Source organism: Pelodiscus sinensis, chromosome 14, assembly GCF_052426305.1.
Source record: "Pelodiscus sinensis isolate ZL-2025 chromosome 14, ASM5242630v1, whole genome shotgun sequence".
NCBI classification, from domain to species: domain Eukaryota; kingdom Metazoa; phylum Chordata; order Testudines; family Trionychidae; genus Pelodiscus; species Pelodiscus sinensis.
Genome location: NC_143065.1, coordinates 5,270,884 through 5,286,755, shown reverse-complemented (window position 1 = coordinate 5,286,755; position 15,872 = coordinate 5,270,884). Strand labels below are relative to the sequence as shown.

At 45.3% G+C, this 15,872-nt stretch overlaps 1 protein-coding gene across 7 annotated transcripts in view; it reads right to left on the bottom strand.

The window, feature by feature from the left end:
- Positions 1 to 15,872, bottom strand: part of TLN2 (talin 2) — a 372,445-nt gene that overhangs the window by 310,741 nt on the left and 45,832 nt on the right. The window lies entirely within an intron of this gene.

The following is a 15,872-nucleotide window of genomic DNA, read 5'->3' as shown; positions in this document are numbered from 1 at the left end:
AAGAAGCTATTTTAAGTGTCATGTTTTATTCCCATATATAGATCGCTGAAATTTGAGGTCACCGAGTATAAGCAAACATGGGAAACACGAATTGCACACTGTATTCCAAATGAGGTCTCACCAGTGCCTTGTATAATTGTACTAACACTAGGGATGGTAGATACCATGTAATTGCATAGTCATGTAACTGCATGAAATCTTAACAGATACGTAACTATTCAATAGTCCCCAAGGGAGGGGCTGGCGCCATCGCCCCACTCCCAGGTAGCACCCTGCCATCCCGTCCTGCTGTCTCTAGAAGGAGCAGCAGCACAGGTTGGCAAGAAGGAGTTGGTCTGCGAGGGGAGCCAGTTTAAAAATCAGCCACGTGCAGAACAGCTCTGCTTGCCACCCGGTGATGCTACCCTCTGATAGAAAGGCATCCGTGCAGGACGGCAGCAGCCCCTGTCTGTGCAGGATCCAAACTTCCCACGGACAGAGGCTGCTCCAGCCCAGGCTGCCACAGACAGAAGCTGCTTCGTGGTAGCCTCCTCTGCTCCCTTCTCCCTCTGCCGTGCCGCTGCCTCTTGCTTGAAAGTCAGCTTCCTACACATATCGGCTCCCACCTGCCCCTTCACCCTCGAAGCTGTTGCCTCTCTAGCAGAGGAACTGGCTCTCACTGTCGTCCCCTCCCCCCCCACGCAATCTGCCCCTCCCCTCCCGCCACCAGAGGCAGCAAGGGGGAAGGGGATGTGTGTAGTCAACAAGATTAACAGATAAGATCAGGCTTATCGGATAGTCGTCTACACGTTTGACATCCCTGACACTTTCCTGTCTCTACCAGATTCCATTAGCCTTTTTCATGCCCACATTCCACTGGCAGCTCATAGTCATCCTGCAATTGATAAAGGCACTTGGGTCTTTGTTCTCTGTTGCTTCCAATTTATGCATTCTCAGCTTACAGCAAAAATTCAAGTTACAGGCAGTCCCCGGGTTACGTACAAGATAGGGACTGTAGGTTTGTTCTTAAGTTGAATTTGTATGTAAGTCGGAACTGGCGTCCAGATTCAGCCGCCGCTGAAACTGACCAGCGGCTGACTACAGGAAGCCCGAGGCAGAGTTGCTCTGCCCCGGGCTTCCTGGAATCAGCCGCTGATCAGTTTCAATAGGCTGAATCTGGACGCCTGGGACAGAGCAGCTGGGGTGCTACTGGGTTGGTCCAGTAGCACCACTCCTCAGCACTACTGGACCAACCCAGCAGCACCCTAGCTGCTCTGCCCCAGGTGTCTCCAAGTCAGCTGCTGCTGAAACTGATCAGCGGCTGATTCCAGGAAGCCCGGGGCAGAGCAAGTCTGCCTCAGGCTTCCTGTAGTCAGCGCTGGCCAGTTTCAGCAGCGGCTGACTTGGGGACTCCTGGGGCAGAGCAGCTGGGGTGCTACTGGGTTGGTCCAGTAGCGCCGCTCCTCAGCGCTACTGGACCAACCCAGCAGCACCCCAGCTGCTCTACCCCAGGTGTCTGTGAGAAAAGCCTGGTCTGCTGGGGGGGCGGGTAGGAGGGGGAATAGCTGCGCCTCCCCTCCCCCAGCAGACCAGGGAGACGCGGAGCAGCTTGGAGGATGCGGGCGGTGGGACCGCGGCGCGTCTGGGCGGTCCCGCCACCCACGTCCTCCGGAGCGAGAAAAGCCCAGTTCGTAAGTACGGATCCGACATAAGTCGGATCCGCGTAACTTGGGGACTGCCTGTATTCCCTAAGTATAAGACTTTGCACTATCAAATTCCATCCCATTTCTATTACTCCAGTTTTCAAGGTCATCCAAATCGTCACATATGATATTCCAGCAATACCTCCCAACTTTGTGTCATTTGCAAATTTTATTAGCACGCTGAGTTTGACTTGCACCTCAGATATAGGAATTTCTACTTGCGTATCCACATTTCTATCTGCAGCTGCTCCTAAGAGCCTTATTAAAGATCCCTTCCTCAGTGCTTACCAGTCCTACTTATTTACTTGTTTTCCTTTTCTGTATATGGCTATAGAGACTTTTACTATTGGTTTTAAATTTCCTTTGCCTGGTCCAACTCGACTTGGTCTTTGGCAGTTCTCTTTTCATCCCTGAACTTTCTGACCTCCAAGAGAGCTTTCCTTACTGAACCCTCACAGTTTCCATCCCTTGTAGACTTTCTGCTTTCTCTTAATAACCTGTTTGAGATGCTTGCTCTTCCAGTTTGGTCTGCAACCCTTCCCCACAAATTATTTCCCCTTTCTTGAAATGCAGATATCAGATACTTTAAACCAAAGTTGTAGTATCTAATTCCAAGCCCCCACCACATTCAAATCCTTGAGTTCTTCAGTCCAGTACTCTTCAATTACTAATTTCCTTTTTTTAAAAAAAAAAAAAAAAAGTCTGCCCTTTTGATATCAAGGATCCTAGTTATCATCCTCTTTTTGTTTTTCCTTCCATTTTGCTTTAAATTAATTAGTTAATAATGACTCATATTAGTGACCTCAGCTCTTCTATGAACTCCTCTTTACTTATCAACACTAAAACTGAAATAACCCCTCTTGTTTGGTGAAAACACCTAATAGCTATCACATCTGGGAATACCTTGGCCCTACCACTATTAGTGCCATTTGTCTTTCAATCTATATCTGGGAAATTGAAGTCTCCTATCATCACACAATTCCCAATATTTATTTCATTAAAAATATTATAGAGGAGTCTATCCAGATTGGATCCTGGGAGTCTGTAGCAGATCTCAAGCACTACTCCAGGGGAGCCTCTGTTAGCTTTCTTCCCCCAAATCACTGTGCCCCCAACAGATTCTATTTTATTCATTCCATCACTTCTATTTTTTTTTCTTTTTTTGACATTCTACCTCATCGGTAATATACAATGACATTGCACCACCTTTATCTAGATTTCTATCCTTGCTACCCAACACATACTCTTTGCTACCTGTATTCCAATCATAACTACTATTCAGCCACATTTCTGCTATCCCTATAATACAAAATGTTATGGCCTGAAATTGTTAAAGACCAGTTCTAGTACTATTTATCTCTGGAACCTGAAATGTCTACACTGGATATTAGAAAAACTATTTCACTAGAAGGGTGATGAATAGGGTTGCCAGATGGTTTAACCAAAAATACCGACACACGCCCCCTCAAAAAAAAAAAACCACCAGGAAAAAAATCTGTTGAGAAAAAAAAAGGGGGGAAGGCAAAAGTTGTTGAGAAAAAAAGAGCATCCCAACAGCAGTTATTAAGCGAAAAATAAAATTAAAAAATCAGCATGGCCCCTTGAAGAAGAAGCTTTTTTGCCAGCGGCCTTCTTGTTTTTCTGTTCCAGCCACAAGACAAGCCCCTACGGAACCAGGTAAGTGGGGGGGCGGCCAGGGGCCCCTGGCAAGCGCTCCGGGGGACCCGGCGGGGGGACCAGGGGCTGAGCACAGTTGTTGAGTATATCGTAGAGTTGCCAGGTGTCCAGTATTTTCACGTCCTGGCAGGGAAAAAAAAAAAAATCAGAAAATACCGAACATTTTAGGTGTCTGGTACTTTTGTGAATTTTTTTTTAACCGGACAGGAGGCAAAAATACGGGACTGTCCGGGTCAATACCGGACACCTGGCAACCCTAGTGATGAAACACTGGAATAGGTTACCCAGGGAGGTGATGGAATCTCCAACCCTACAGATTTTTAAGTTGTGAAGTGATTTAGTTAGGATTGGTCCTGCTTTTAGAAGGGGTTTGGAATGGACAACCTCCTGAGGTCTCTTCTAACTCTCTGATTCTATGAGTTGGGTGATATTTCTAGGAGTCATCATGCTTTTAAGACAATTTATCATTGCTTGCTGTGTAAAAAGGTATACAGCTACCGAAGGAAGCATAGTGTTAAATGAGGGCTTAGGTGCTGGGACAAATATGAACTTAAAACTAGGAGAGAGGGTGAGGTAGGACAAAGGAAACCATAAAGAACAATGCTGATTAGCAGGAAGTCTATACAAAGCACAGTGTAATAAGGATACAGGGTAGTAACACACACACACAGCTAGACTTCAAAACAAGATTCCCAAAAATTGACTAAGTTGTAATGCCTCACTGAAGCAACAAAACCAAACTAGTATTCCAATTCCTACCATAATCTGCACTATGTACACAATTTCCTCCTCTGTTCACTGGTAGTTGATTGGTTTTCCTCCCCATAGCTAGAATGGTACAACACTGTTTTAAATTTCCATGGACTGTTGTATACAAAGATTCAACAGAAAGAATCTGGAAACTGAAGTCATTTATTTGTTGTAAAAGTATAGCAGCCACCATTTTTGCTGATTTTTAGCATTGTAGCTGATCTATGTGGTAAGGTTGCTGTTTGAGAAGATGTGCAATCATTCACAGCATGAATGCTTGCCTTCTGACACAGTAAAATAACTTGGCCTAGTACTGCAAAGCTAATCCAACATCAGAGCAGCTCACACAACTAACAGTGATTTATGTTTATGTTCATTTGTTTTCCAAGGCTTTTAGAACAATGAACAGCATTAATAGTTTGACCTTCAATTTTAACCCCGTATAAGTTTAGGTGTCACATCCAGTCCAGGTGGAGGGAATTACAGCCTTGTCAACTTGCAGTTTTACTGTGAATTTTGAAAGTCTGGCAAGGACTAGTCACCTCATGATGATACAGGAAGCACCAGCCCTCTTACAAACTTTGTCCCTGCTTGGCGGGAACTCTTTATCAGCTGTCAGTCACGGTTGCTGCAGGAAGCAGGTACAGCTCTCTGCCCTAGTTTGTACTATGCTTTTACACTGAAGACTACAAAAAGGACAGAAAGCTAGAGCCAGAAAAAACAAGTAAAAGTAACCCACCATCCGCATGATAAGCATGATTTATCAAGACACGGAACAAATGTAGGCAATTATAAGCCAAGGCAACACACAATGAGCTGCCATAAAAGGTTCAGCTTGAGCTCAAGTTTCCATCAGTTCCTACAATATCAGATGTTAGCTTGCTCATCATCTGTACCCTTTCCAGCATTCATGATTAAGACAGTCTGGATTCTTGGATGCAACTGGAATCAGTGTAATGCAAATATTCAGTTTGTGTTCTATATCCTTCCTTCTTGCTACACCACCTCAATTTCTCATGCCGGCAGAAGTAGCCTTTCCTTATAAGCAATGCCATTAATTTTATCACTGGCAACCTATGATACGGCAACAGAAGGGACCCACCTGATACAGCATATAACACTAACAATGGCCCATTATCTTTCCCATTCCAAGACACTAAAATTATTGTTCTAAAATGGTCTCACAAAAGTAACAGTGTCTGGAAATCCAATCTGCAGATTACTCCAGCTAAGTTACAAATTGCAATATTTTCTTTTTGCTCAATAGTCATGAGCTGTAACACATCAGTATGGTAACAGCTGCAAAGCAACACCGTATGTTGGCTGTCCTATGGATTTGGATTCAACAGTCGTCTCCTCTGCTTCTGTGTTGCTGAGAGCTGTCCCCACTAAGATTAAAGTACAAATAATCTGCCAAACGCTTTGGAAATCTGGGAAAGTCACTTAAATTCTGGGCCCTTTGTAAAAAGTAAACATTAACCTGCTTCCTAAACCCACTGGGCTGGCACATGCAACATCTCTCCTCATGCTGCACCATGAGAAGAGTCAGAGCACTTGGGCTAACACCCAGCAGTTTTCTCTACCATTGAATCTGTGAGAAATCCCAAGCCAAGAGGAGAAAATGGGACATGTAGCATCCACAGGAACATAGAACTCAAACCACCATCACTATTGCACAAGGTGAGTAGTGACCCTATGGATGCTCCACCGTAGACGATTCCCAAGCAGTACCTGTAATCAGAGGACCAGGATGTAGGAGTCAGTTCAGAAACAGGTGTCAGCACGGTGGAACTGAAGATGGCATTGGAGGCAGAGTTCCCAGTCAACGCACAATATTATGCGGCGGTGTGAAGGACGGATGACCATGTTGTTGCTCTACAGATCTCAGAGCCAGGGACATTCTTGAAGGTGGTGACGGATGAGGAGCTAGACCTTGCTGAGTATTTACAAACAGTATCTGGAGGGGCCATATTACTAATTTGGTGACACTGTCTGACAGAGTTCAAGACCTGCTCAGAAAAAATTGCTGAGCCCTTTTCTGCAATGGAAAGGAAAAGTCTGGGGAACAGTGTTCCCGCTAAGACTTTCCATCCTTGAGTGGGGTGAATTTTCCTGTTGGCAGGTTGAAATTTCTTAACACCAATATTGAGGTGGGACGTGGATGTGCACCTACCAGAACAAAACCTAGAGATATAAATATGCAGGGCTCGACAAATAATGCAATCTACTCGCCCGTGGCGAGTAGACTGCCACCTGGAAGAGCCGGGTTTGGGTGATCGGCGCATGCGCAGATCGCTGGACATCACGGCTGGTGAGTGGGGCTTGCCATGGTTCGGCGAGCCCTGTAAATATGTATTTTAAATAGTCCATAAGTGTGCTCAGCCAGGCTGCCCGTTAACCTGTTACCGGTAAGCATCATTCAACATAAGTGTGTGTGTGTGTGCTCACCACATGCACCAGTGCCTGAAAACGTTTCCTTAGCAATACCCATAGGGGAGCGGGTTCTTGGGGGAGGGAGGCCCAGGTCACTCCTGCGACCCCCACAGAAAGGGCTGCTGCCCAAGCAGCCTCTGTCCACGGTGAGCCTCAGGCCGCCCTGGGCAGAGGCTGCTTCACAGCAGCCTCTTCTATTCCCCTCCTGCGACCTCCAATAGAAGCAGTGGGTGGGGGGGCCGGAGGTACTACAAAGACAGTGTTGGGGGAAAATCAGCTTTTAAATCAGATTCCCCCTATATTGACTCCTGTCCCCCCCTCCTTTGCTGCCTCTCATACACAGTAATCGACTACTCGCGAACATCCCTAGATACTACGAGCCCCTTCGCCCTCTCAGCACAGGCGACACAGAACTGCAGCGATTTGCATAACGGCTTTGCAGAATCCGAGGGCCCTGCAAACACCCAGGGCACGCAGCAACTGCATGAAGCTTCAGAGGGAACTGGGAGGAAAATAACCTGACCCACAGGAGACCAACTTAAGTAGGAAAGCAGGGTGGAGTTGCATCTACATCTTGTCTTTATAGAAGACTTTGTACAGAGGTTCCAAAGTCAAGGCCCACAACTCAGTCCTCCTAGTTGATGCAATAGCCACAAGGAAGGCCATCTGCTAGGACAAGTGCAGAAGGGAACAAGTGTCCATTGGTTTGAAGGGCGTCCCAATAAGCCTGGAGAGGACCAGATTAAGTTCCCACTGAAGAATGTGGGAACCGTACATAGGGGAAGAGACACTTACAAGGTCAGAGAAATCTCACTGTCGTGTCACGGGAAAACACGGACGGACCTTGGATCTACGGGTGAAAAGCAGAGATCTATGTCAGGTGCACTCAGAGCAGGATGTAAAATCCCATTTAATTAATTAACAGGTTAAACAGGGGCAAGCGGGAGGACATAGGCTTGCCGCACCCAGCGGTCCGTAGTTATAGAGTGCCATACCGGGAGAAACCAACGCAGGCAGTGTGAAAAGGTCACAGGGCAAGGATCCGGTGGTGTCAGAGGTCTCTCACCCTCAATCATACCCTCAAAATGGGCACTGGAAGGTGGCTTTAGGGAAGGGGGAGCCAGGTGAACAGTGTCACATAGGGACCTGTCCCTCAAATTAACAGGTTAAAACTTCACATCCCTACTTTGTTTTCCCTGTAAATAGTTTCTAGCCTAGGAACCTACACCAATTAACTACTAAGAGCAGTAGACTGACTAGATACTATTTACAGGAGAAACAAAGACCAGCTAGGGACATGTGCAACAGCTAATGCAGAGATGAGCAGGTTCCAAGCTTGTTCCGCTCCAGGGGATACCTGAGCCAGCTGTCCTACAGGTCCTGCTCAGGGAAAATCTTCCACCACCGGTGCCTGTGGTGAGCACCCACACCTGCATTGAATGGACACGAATCAAAATTTGTAAAGTCTTGTAAAACGTTACTCAAAATTAGGTTCATTTATTGCTTATGGATAATTGAAGCCGTCATTGAAATTGTACCAATGTGGGCTCTGCTCCTCCCATTCACTGAATTCTAAATGTACAAATTAGGCATGTAATGAATGTTTGAGTAAAGCATAGTGAGTGGTGCAGATGGTCACAATCACAGATGATTCCCTGTAGGATTCAGTCACCAGTATTATTACTAGCTTGACATGGAGGATTAATGCCACAGACATCTGACTAGTCAAACATCCCTGTCTAAACAGGAACATATCTGATGAACAACCAGCAGTCCTGGATTTGTGCTACACTGTGCCTGTGAACTGTCTCTGCTCATGGCTTCACTGCAAGGCATTGACATAAAAGATTAAGTATGCAAGGAAAAGCTCACATTTTTAGAACACCTCACAGGTTAAATCCCAAGACCATTGACTAATAATTATCTGTAACATTAGTTTGTTTCTCTTTCACATGTAATGCTAGGTCAAGTGTACGGTCATTTCATAATACTCTGTGATCCATTCCAGTGTCCACTGTCTCAGGGTGAAATACAGCTCTAATGTCAATGACAGCAACTCCCACCAAGTTAAATGGGATACTACTTAGGCCAACAGTGAGTTCGCCATACTTCACATTAAGTTGGCCAATGCCTAGAACCTTCAAGTAGCACTGGGAAGAGGTACCAGGGTGAAGAAACTAATTAATGAGAGAAATCAATTTACAGGTAGCAAGTTTACAAAATATTAAGCCAAGTCAGACTTGTTCTTGAATGTTTATACACAGATGCCATTAGAAAGTTAATGGCTTCTTTTATCATGGGATTGTTCTTATCACCCTTTGATCAGTACAGAAAATGCTCCCCTGCTGTTAAAATGCTTATTGTCCACTATGGCAACAGATGATCCTACTCAAAGCCTTTAGAAGCTTGCTTCAAACAAATACTGAAAGCCTTTCCTGCCAATTGGAAAGAGATACAGACCAGCATCTACAAAGACAGAAACCTCCATCTATTAGAAATATATATAACAATTAACACTACCAAAGGCAGACAGAGGTTGATTTAACACTGGTTTTATTGACAGGCTTTAACAATTATCCTCTTTGTACTTGTATGCCAGATAGATAAAGCAACACTGATTCCTCCAATATGAACTGGAAATTCCCAATACAGATGATCCTCAATTTAAAGGCCTTCCATTTCAATCTGAAATTTCCACATAATACATATTTTTAGGCAGACACAGAGATTAACTGTACTAAAGTAAGTTTTTCCTCAGTCTGATAAAGCAAGAGCATATATGGTTTAAGTACATTAGATTTAGGTTTTCGCTATGATTTAAGGTGCTCCAGTTCCTCCACTTTTAACCTACTTCTCTGGTCAAAACAGAAGTCTTGGACCCTTTACCTGATACTACAGGGATGTAAAATCCTGTTTAATTAGTTAACTGGTTAAATGTTACATTTAACCCGTTAACCACTTAACTGTGACCCAGCCAGGTTGGAGCGGCTCCCCATTTGTGGCATGAGCTGGGGGCTGCTCCAGCCCCGCCAGGTCCACCATACCGTGGGTTACAGACAAGCTGCTCTGGCAGGGCCAGGCCCATCATACTGCGCTTTGGACCGGGAGCTACTCTAGCCCGACCAGGCTGGAGCGTCCTCCATTCACAGCACAGCAGGGCAAGCCTGTCGGGTGGGGGACCACTCCTGTGCAGCCGGGCCACTGGTTAACCGGTTACATCCATCCCTAGTCCTGTCAATCCCACATGACCTGTGGAAGAAACTATTGAAGCCTCGGCCCATCACCTTTTGGAAACACTACTGAGAGCAGCACATTTGGGGCCCAGCTAAGGACTCGTACTGTAGGCACTACCAGGTATATTGTTTAATTGTCATGGATAAATTGACTTATAGCAGGGGTTGGCAACCTATGGCTCAGTAGAAAGCCAAATATGGCTCTTTTGAAGCTCGAGGTAGTCCCCGTCCCCCCCGCAATACGCCCACAACAGGAAGCTTCCAGCACAAGATTGGAGCGCTTGTGTCAGCTTCCTGGGGGCAGAGGGGAGGGAAATCCCTGAACATCCCTGTTGGATCTGGCTTGCAGGGAAGAAGTGGAGCTAGAAGCAGCTCCGCACGCTGGCTACCCACAGGAACATGCTCCCTGGAGGCTTTCCCCGCTGCTCCCATTGACCATCCAGCCAATGGGAGCAGCAGGAGGCCATGAGTGGAACACTGTGCTGGGAGCATGGGGCACAAAAATAAGTAAGTGGTCCCCTACACCGTCATGCCCAGACCCCACACTCCCACCCCCCCACTTACCCCCACCACAGAGATCCCACACCCCCAGCACACTCCTGCCCATTCCCTCCCTGGCCAGATACCTACCCACATCCTGCTCCTGATCTCTCCCTTACTCCTGCACTCTCCCCCCAGCCAGACACCCTACCCCCAGACCACTCCTGCATCCTCCCCCCTAGCCAGAATCTGCACCCTTCCTTGCTTCTGCTCTCTCCCCTCTGGACAGACACCCTACTCCCAAGCCTGCTCCTGCACCCTACTTCGCACCTAGATCCTATACCCCCATCTCTATCCCACTCACCGACAGCCATGCCCGACACACTGAACCCCTCATTTTTGGGCACACCACAAAGCCTTGGGGGACTCACAACATCCACTAACCCTGGAACCCCAGAAGGCCTTGAACCTCAGACCTCCCTGCTGCCTCCCTTCCACCACGGGGCTGGAGCACCAGGGCAGGGAGGTGTGTCAGTTGAGGGCCATATCAATGAGGGTTGGGGGGTTTCGGAGCAAGTTTTTTTTCTTTGTTTTTTTGGTTGGTTTTTTGCTTCTCAGTTGTGTGGTCCCAGACTGATTTTTCTGTGGGTCAAACGCACTGTCCCAAAAAAGGTCCCCCACCCCTGCCATAACTAAAGACAATGCAGAAACCTGTTGTGTTGAGCATAAGCCTCATCTGGCTGCAGCGTCCTGTCCTCATCCCTATCCTGGGGCAGGACCCACAGTCCAGCCCCTATCTAACCGCAGGAAGGGCTGGAGGCAGCCCCGCTCCTGCTGTGACATGGGTAGAAGAGGAGGCCATGATCCAGCTGCAGCAATCCTGGCTTAGCCCCTTGTCCAGCCAGTGCTGCCTGGGTGAAGCAGCCCAGCCCTAGACAGGTACGGTAATCTGGCTCCAGGGCTCCCCCACACACACTCTATTTCCCACCCCAGCACCCTACTCTGCCTCCTGCATCTCCCACACCCTCCAACCCCCTGCCCTAAGCTCCTCGTACACCCCAACCCTGACTCCTGCACCCCCTCATCCACAAACTGCACCCCTGGCAGCAAAAATCCCATTAAATAAAATCTGTGTATACAGTGCTTCATTTATGCTATTATTAATCATGTCAATTAGCAATAATATTAAGTTGTATATTTTCAGTCATGCAAATAAGGCATTCTTATACTGGCTCTTTGTTGACCACTTGTTCTGAATTTGGATGTAATTTGGCTCTTTGGTTTGAAAAGGTTGCCAACCCCTGACTTATGGGATCATGCCTATTCAATTGACTCTACAACACAGAGCCTTAGGTCATGACCATAATCTGCAACTGCCTCAGTTAACCTCAGAAAACCCTCCTGGGTTGTTGTATTATTGCAAAGCTTTCTGTGAAGTTAGATGTTTAACAAAATACCTCATCAACTAGGCTGACCCACTAACAAAAGCAAAGAAAAACATAAATGTTAGATTTAGTATTTCAACCTTCTGCCTAACAGATTTTCCTGCCCTGATGCTCTGCTGGTGTGGGCATGAAGTTGTACACAAGTATGCCAGTTCCACACATCTGTGTGTGTAGCTTCCCCATGCCAAAAGAGAAAAAAAAAACCACACTCATTCTCACAAGTTTTGTCATCCCCCTTTGTCACACAGCTGCCTACACATTCATTCATGTACATAGTTAATTCATGCTCAAATGCATTTCTGCATCTGTTCTATATTTAGACAGTTTTTCTAGTTAGCATTTGAGTATCAAGGCAGGTGAACATTTTAATTCAACTTTGATTTAAAGAGGAGCTTACACACTGAACAGAGCAGCAAAGTAAGCTTGTTACACATACTTTTAGAGAGACTCGTTAACCCTACAAAAACTTCTCACTCATGAACAACAGGGTTATTTCAAGCATGGAAAATAAACGTTTAAATACTAGGACTAGCATAAATCACACGACTGCATGTTTAATAGACTACAGTATCTGACGTAGAGTCCAGACAAATTCATGTTTTCTAATGCAAGTTGAGATGCTCAGTCTACTGGCACTTCTACCAAAAAAGAATCTACTTTGGGTAGAAAAGAGCAATAGGGGTTATTCCATCACCCCTTTGCAGCTCAGATATACAAATCCAAAACAGTTAGGGTCCTTCCATCTCCTGAAGTGCTCATTAGGAGGAACTTCAAAAACTGCAATGACTTAGATCAACTTTGAAGCGTACTGGTCTGGGAATCTTTGGAAGTGGTGTGTCATTTTACAGGGAGATCGCTACAGCCATTCTGTCTGAAATTAAATTTGAACCCAAGTGTAACGATGCCTTAGAAGTGATATTATGAAGAAACATCACTACAATGTTGTGTCAACACTTTATGTATCACCCTGCCAAACCGACCTGCTCTACTCACAGGAGGACTGGTTAGAAGATGGAGTCCCACTGCTGTACATGACTGAGGTCAAGCAGGGGTTCAAGAGTGATCCACTGTTTAGGATCTGTGGACTCTTCCGATGAAGCAGTTACTGCTATTTATTGTTCTAATGATGTCCATTAGCAGCTTTCATCTCCTCACCAACTTCTTGGGCTGCCTTCCTCGCTGTTCTTCAGAACAGGAAACTGGATTACACTATGGGCTTTGATTATGAAAATGTACATGGATCTGAAAAGCTTACCACTTGATCCATAGTACACATATGAAAGCAGGAGAAAGACTGGAACTAGACAACAGATCTTATTCTGTCAAAGAATTAGACCTTTCGTAAATAGTCCAATATCAAATATAGTTTAAGCTTTCCCCTTTAGGCTGACACTGGAGCAATGCTTTGGGGTATGGATTTCCTACTCCCAGTAGTTTTAAACAAAAGCTGACAATCAATTCCCTCAGACCACTTTTGAAAAATAAAGTTTTTATTGTTAGACTGAGAAAAAATTGCTCATGGACGAATAATTATCTGAACACATGAAGTCAAGTTGCGGATGTTTATATACAAATGCTAACAACCTTAACGGAGCCTGTTCTAATGGAGCCGTATGACTTAAGTTACGAACATTTTACAATTTGTTGTTATTAACAGAATAGAGAATATTTTAATCTCCTGCTACACATTTCTAGTGGTGATCAAATTAACAGCACCTTGTCAGATAATGAAACCATATTATATGAGTTGTATCAGCCAAGGGCCACTCTTGCCTCAAACACAATGACCTCAGATCAATCATAATTAAGTTTAAGGTCTAGAGGTATCATTAAAGATACGTTAGTGAGAGCCCTATCCTTCAGCCATTTCTTGCAAAACATTCCCAAGTGTTCCACATGGGTGCCTTGTTCAGTTTAACACACCTACCCCGGCATTCAAATGTTATAAAAATTAATTTAAAAAAACTAAAAATCTCATAAAAATGAATGAATGGATCTTGTCTGTCCAGCCTAACAACCAGCTCTCACTCCTTGAAAGTTCTGGACTTTCCATTTCAGCCTACTGAGAAACATGTGCAAAAGACAGACACAGGCTGGATAGGGCTGTTTTTGTTCTGTGGTTATGTGGTGGTGAACATGGGCCAGGCATGGAAAAGAAGTTACTTAAAACATCATCTAAAGACAGAGACACAATACATAGGAAAGGATGGAACAGCACAGAAAGGAACAGTGGAGTGGACTGGAAAGGAAAAGGGAAGATATTATTCAGTACACTCACAGCTTCCTGTATTCCCCTACACTTCTGCCACAGAAAAACTGTCATGGCTTGTGGGTGTAAAAGAGACCCTATTATTTTGAATACTATGAAGAAATTTGTTCCCTGGGTAAAAAAAGGAAAACATGTCAAGTGTAAGCAGAGCAAGATGATGATGCAGGGCCTAGCTGCAAGAATGGAGCAGCATAAGGAAAACTGCTTATTGGAAGAAAATTATATTATGTAGATAGATCTAAAGAACAATGTGGATTAACTTTATAATGCATCATTCTTCAAGACTCTTGCAATGCCTTGTAGTAGAAGGGAGACTTAGCAAGTAAACTCTCAGGCTGTATGCTTTGTTGGATGTGCACAGAAAAATAAGTTTAGCTTAGCTAATCCTTATGGCTTTTTTAATTCGTTAACTAGATTTAGAATCTATCAATCACCCAAGTATACAATACAGAAAGCTGCAGTAAGAGAAATCTAGAATTCCAGTTGCCACTGAGCGTCATTTTCTTATTTTATATTGCATAACACATGCCCTTTATTTTGGAACACCATGGCTACAAACCATAATGGTGATGCCAGAAGTCTATTACCTATTTTACTTCAGCATAACTCAGCTTTCCCAAAGGAAGCCCATCCTATACTTCAGTGGTCACCGACCAGTGGATCTTGAAGCCTTTGACAGGTGATCCTGACAGGTTTGGCCAGGAGGCTATCAAGTGCCAGCACTTCATCTGCCTCTCTCAGCACTAACGTGCTACTCCTACCCTTTGCCTTGGAGCTGCCTCCCACCCCCTGGGAGACTCCTGCTTGCTGTGCAAAGCATGGGAAAAAGAGATGGGGGTGCGGATATCTGGGTGCCCTTCTCTCCCCCCCCCCCAAGTCTCATCTCCATAGAGCAGAGGGGGGACAGGGATGAAGGGAGTTTGCTGGCTGCTTTTGGGAGTGGTGCAGGGTCAGGATGGGGGTGAGCCTGCCTTCGCACCACTACACCACAATCCAGAAGCCACCTGAGGTAAGCAGTGTCCAACTGGAGCCTGCATTCTGAACCCCTGCCCTGGTCCTGCACCTCAAACTCCTGCCCTAGTCCTAAGTCCTCCCTGCACCCAAGCTTCCTTTCAGAGCCTGCACCCTGAAGAACCCCCTCCTGCATCTCAACTCCCTGCCCTAAGATCAGCTCAGAGTCTCTCCCACACTCCAAATCCTTTAGCCCAAGATCAGAGCCTGCATCCCCCTCCCCCGTGCCCCAGTCCACTGCTAGCTGCCTAATAAAAGTAAATGAGGATGGAGGAAGAATGGAGTGAGCAGGAGCGGAGTCTTGGACAAGGGGTGGAAGAAAACAGGGCAAGGGTGTTTGGGTCTGAGATAGATCCTGGATTGCACTTAAATTCAAAAAGTGATCTTGTGCTTAAAATGGTTGGAGACCCCTGCTATACTTGCTTTCAATGGGGCTTACTCCAAAATTAAGTGCACTCTTAGCACAGTCAGTCTTTGCTTTTTGATAACTTGGAATCAGATCTGCATCAAAACGACAGTGGGCGAGGGGAAGAGGACAGCTAGTTGTAGACGTTTTAAGGACACTGTACAGTTAGTTAAAAATTTTTGCAAATTATAAAAAGAGAGAGAGAGAGAGAGAGATTAAGGACAGCCTTCAGTCAACAACTCAGGAGACTGCTGCAATTGCAAATGTGAAACATTTATGTAACATTTAAGATTTAGTTTAACAACATATAAGTGCTATAGAGTTTGTGTGTATGGTTTGGTTCTTGCCATTCCTAATACACTGCTGATGCAGCCATAGCTTGATACAGGTAATGAGCATTATGTACTATTTCCTACATTAATAAAAATAAAATTATCAAAAAAAATTACACAAAGTATTGTAAGGTGTTGTAAAATGCTGTACTGA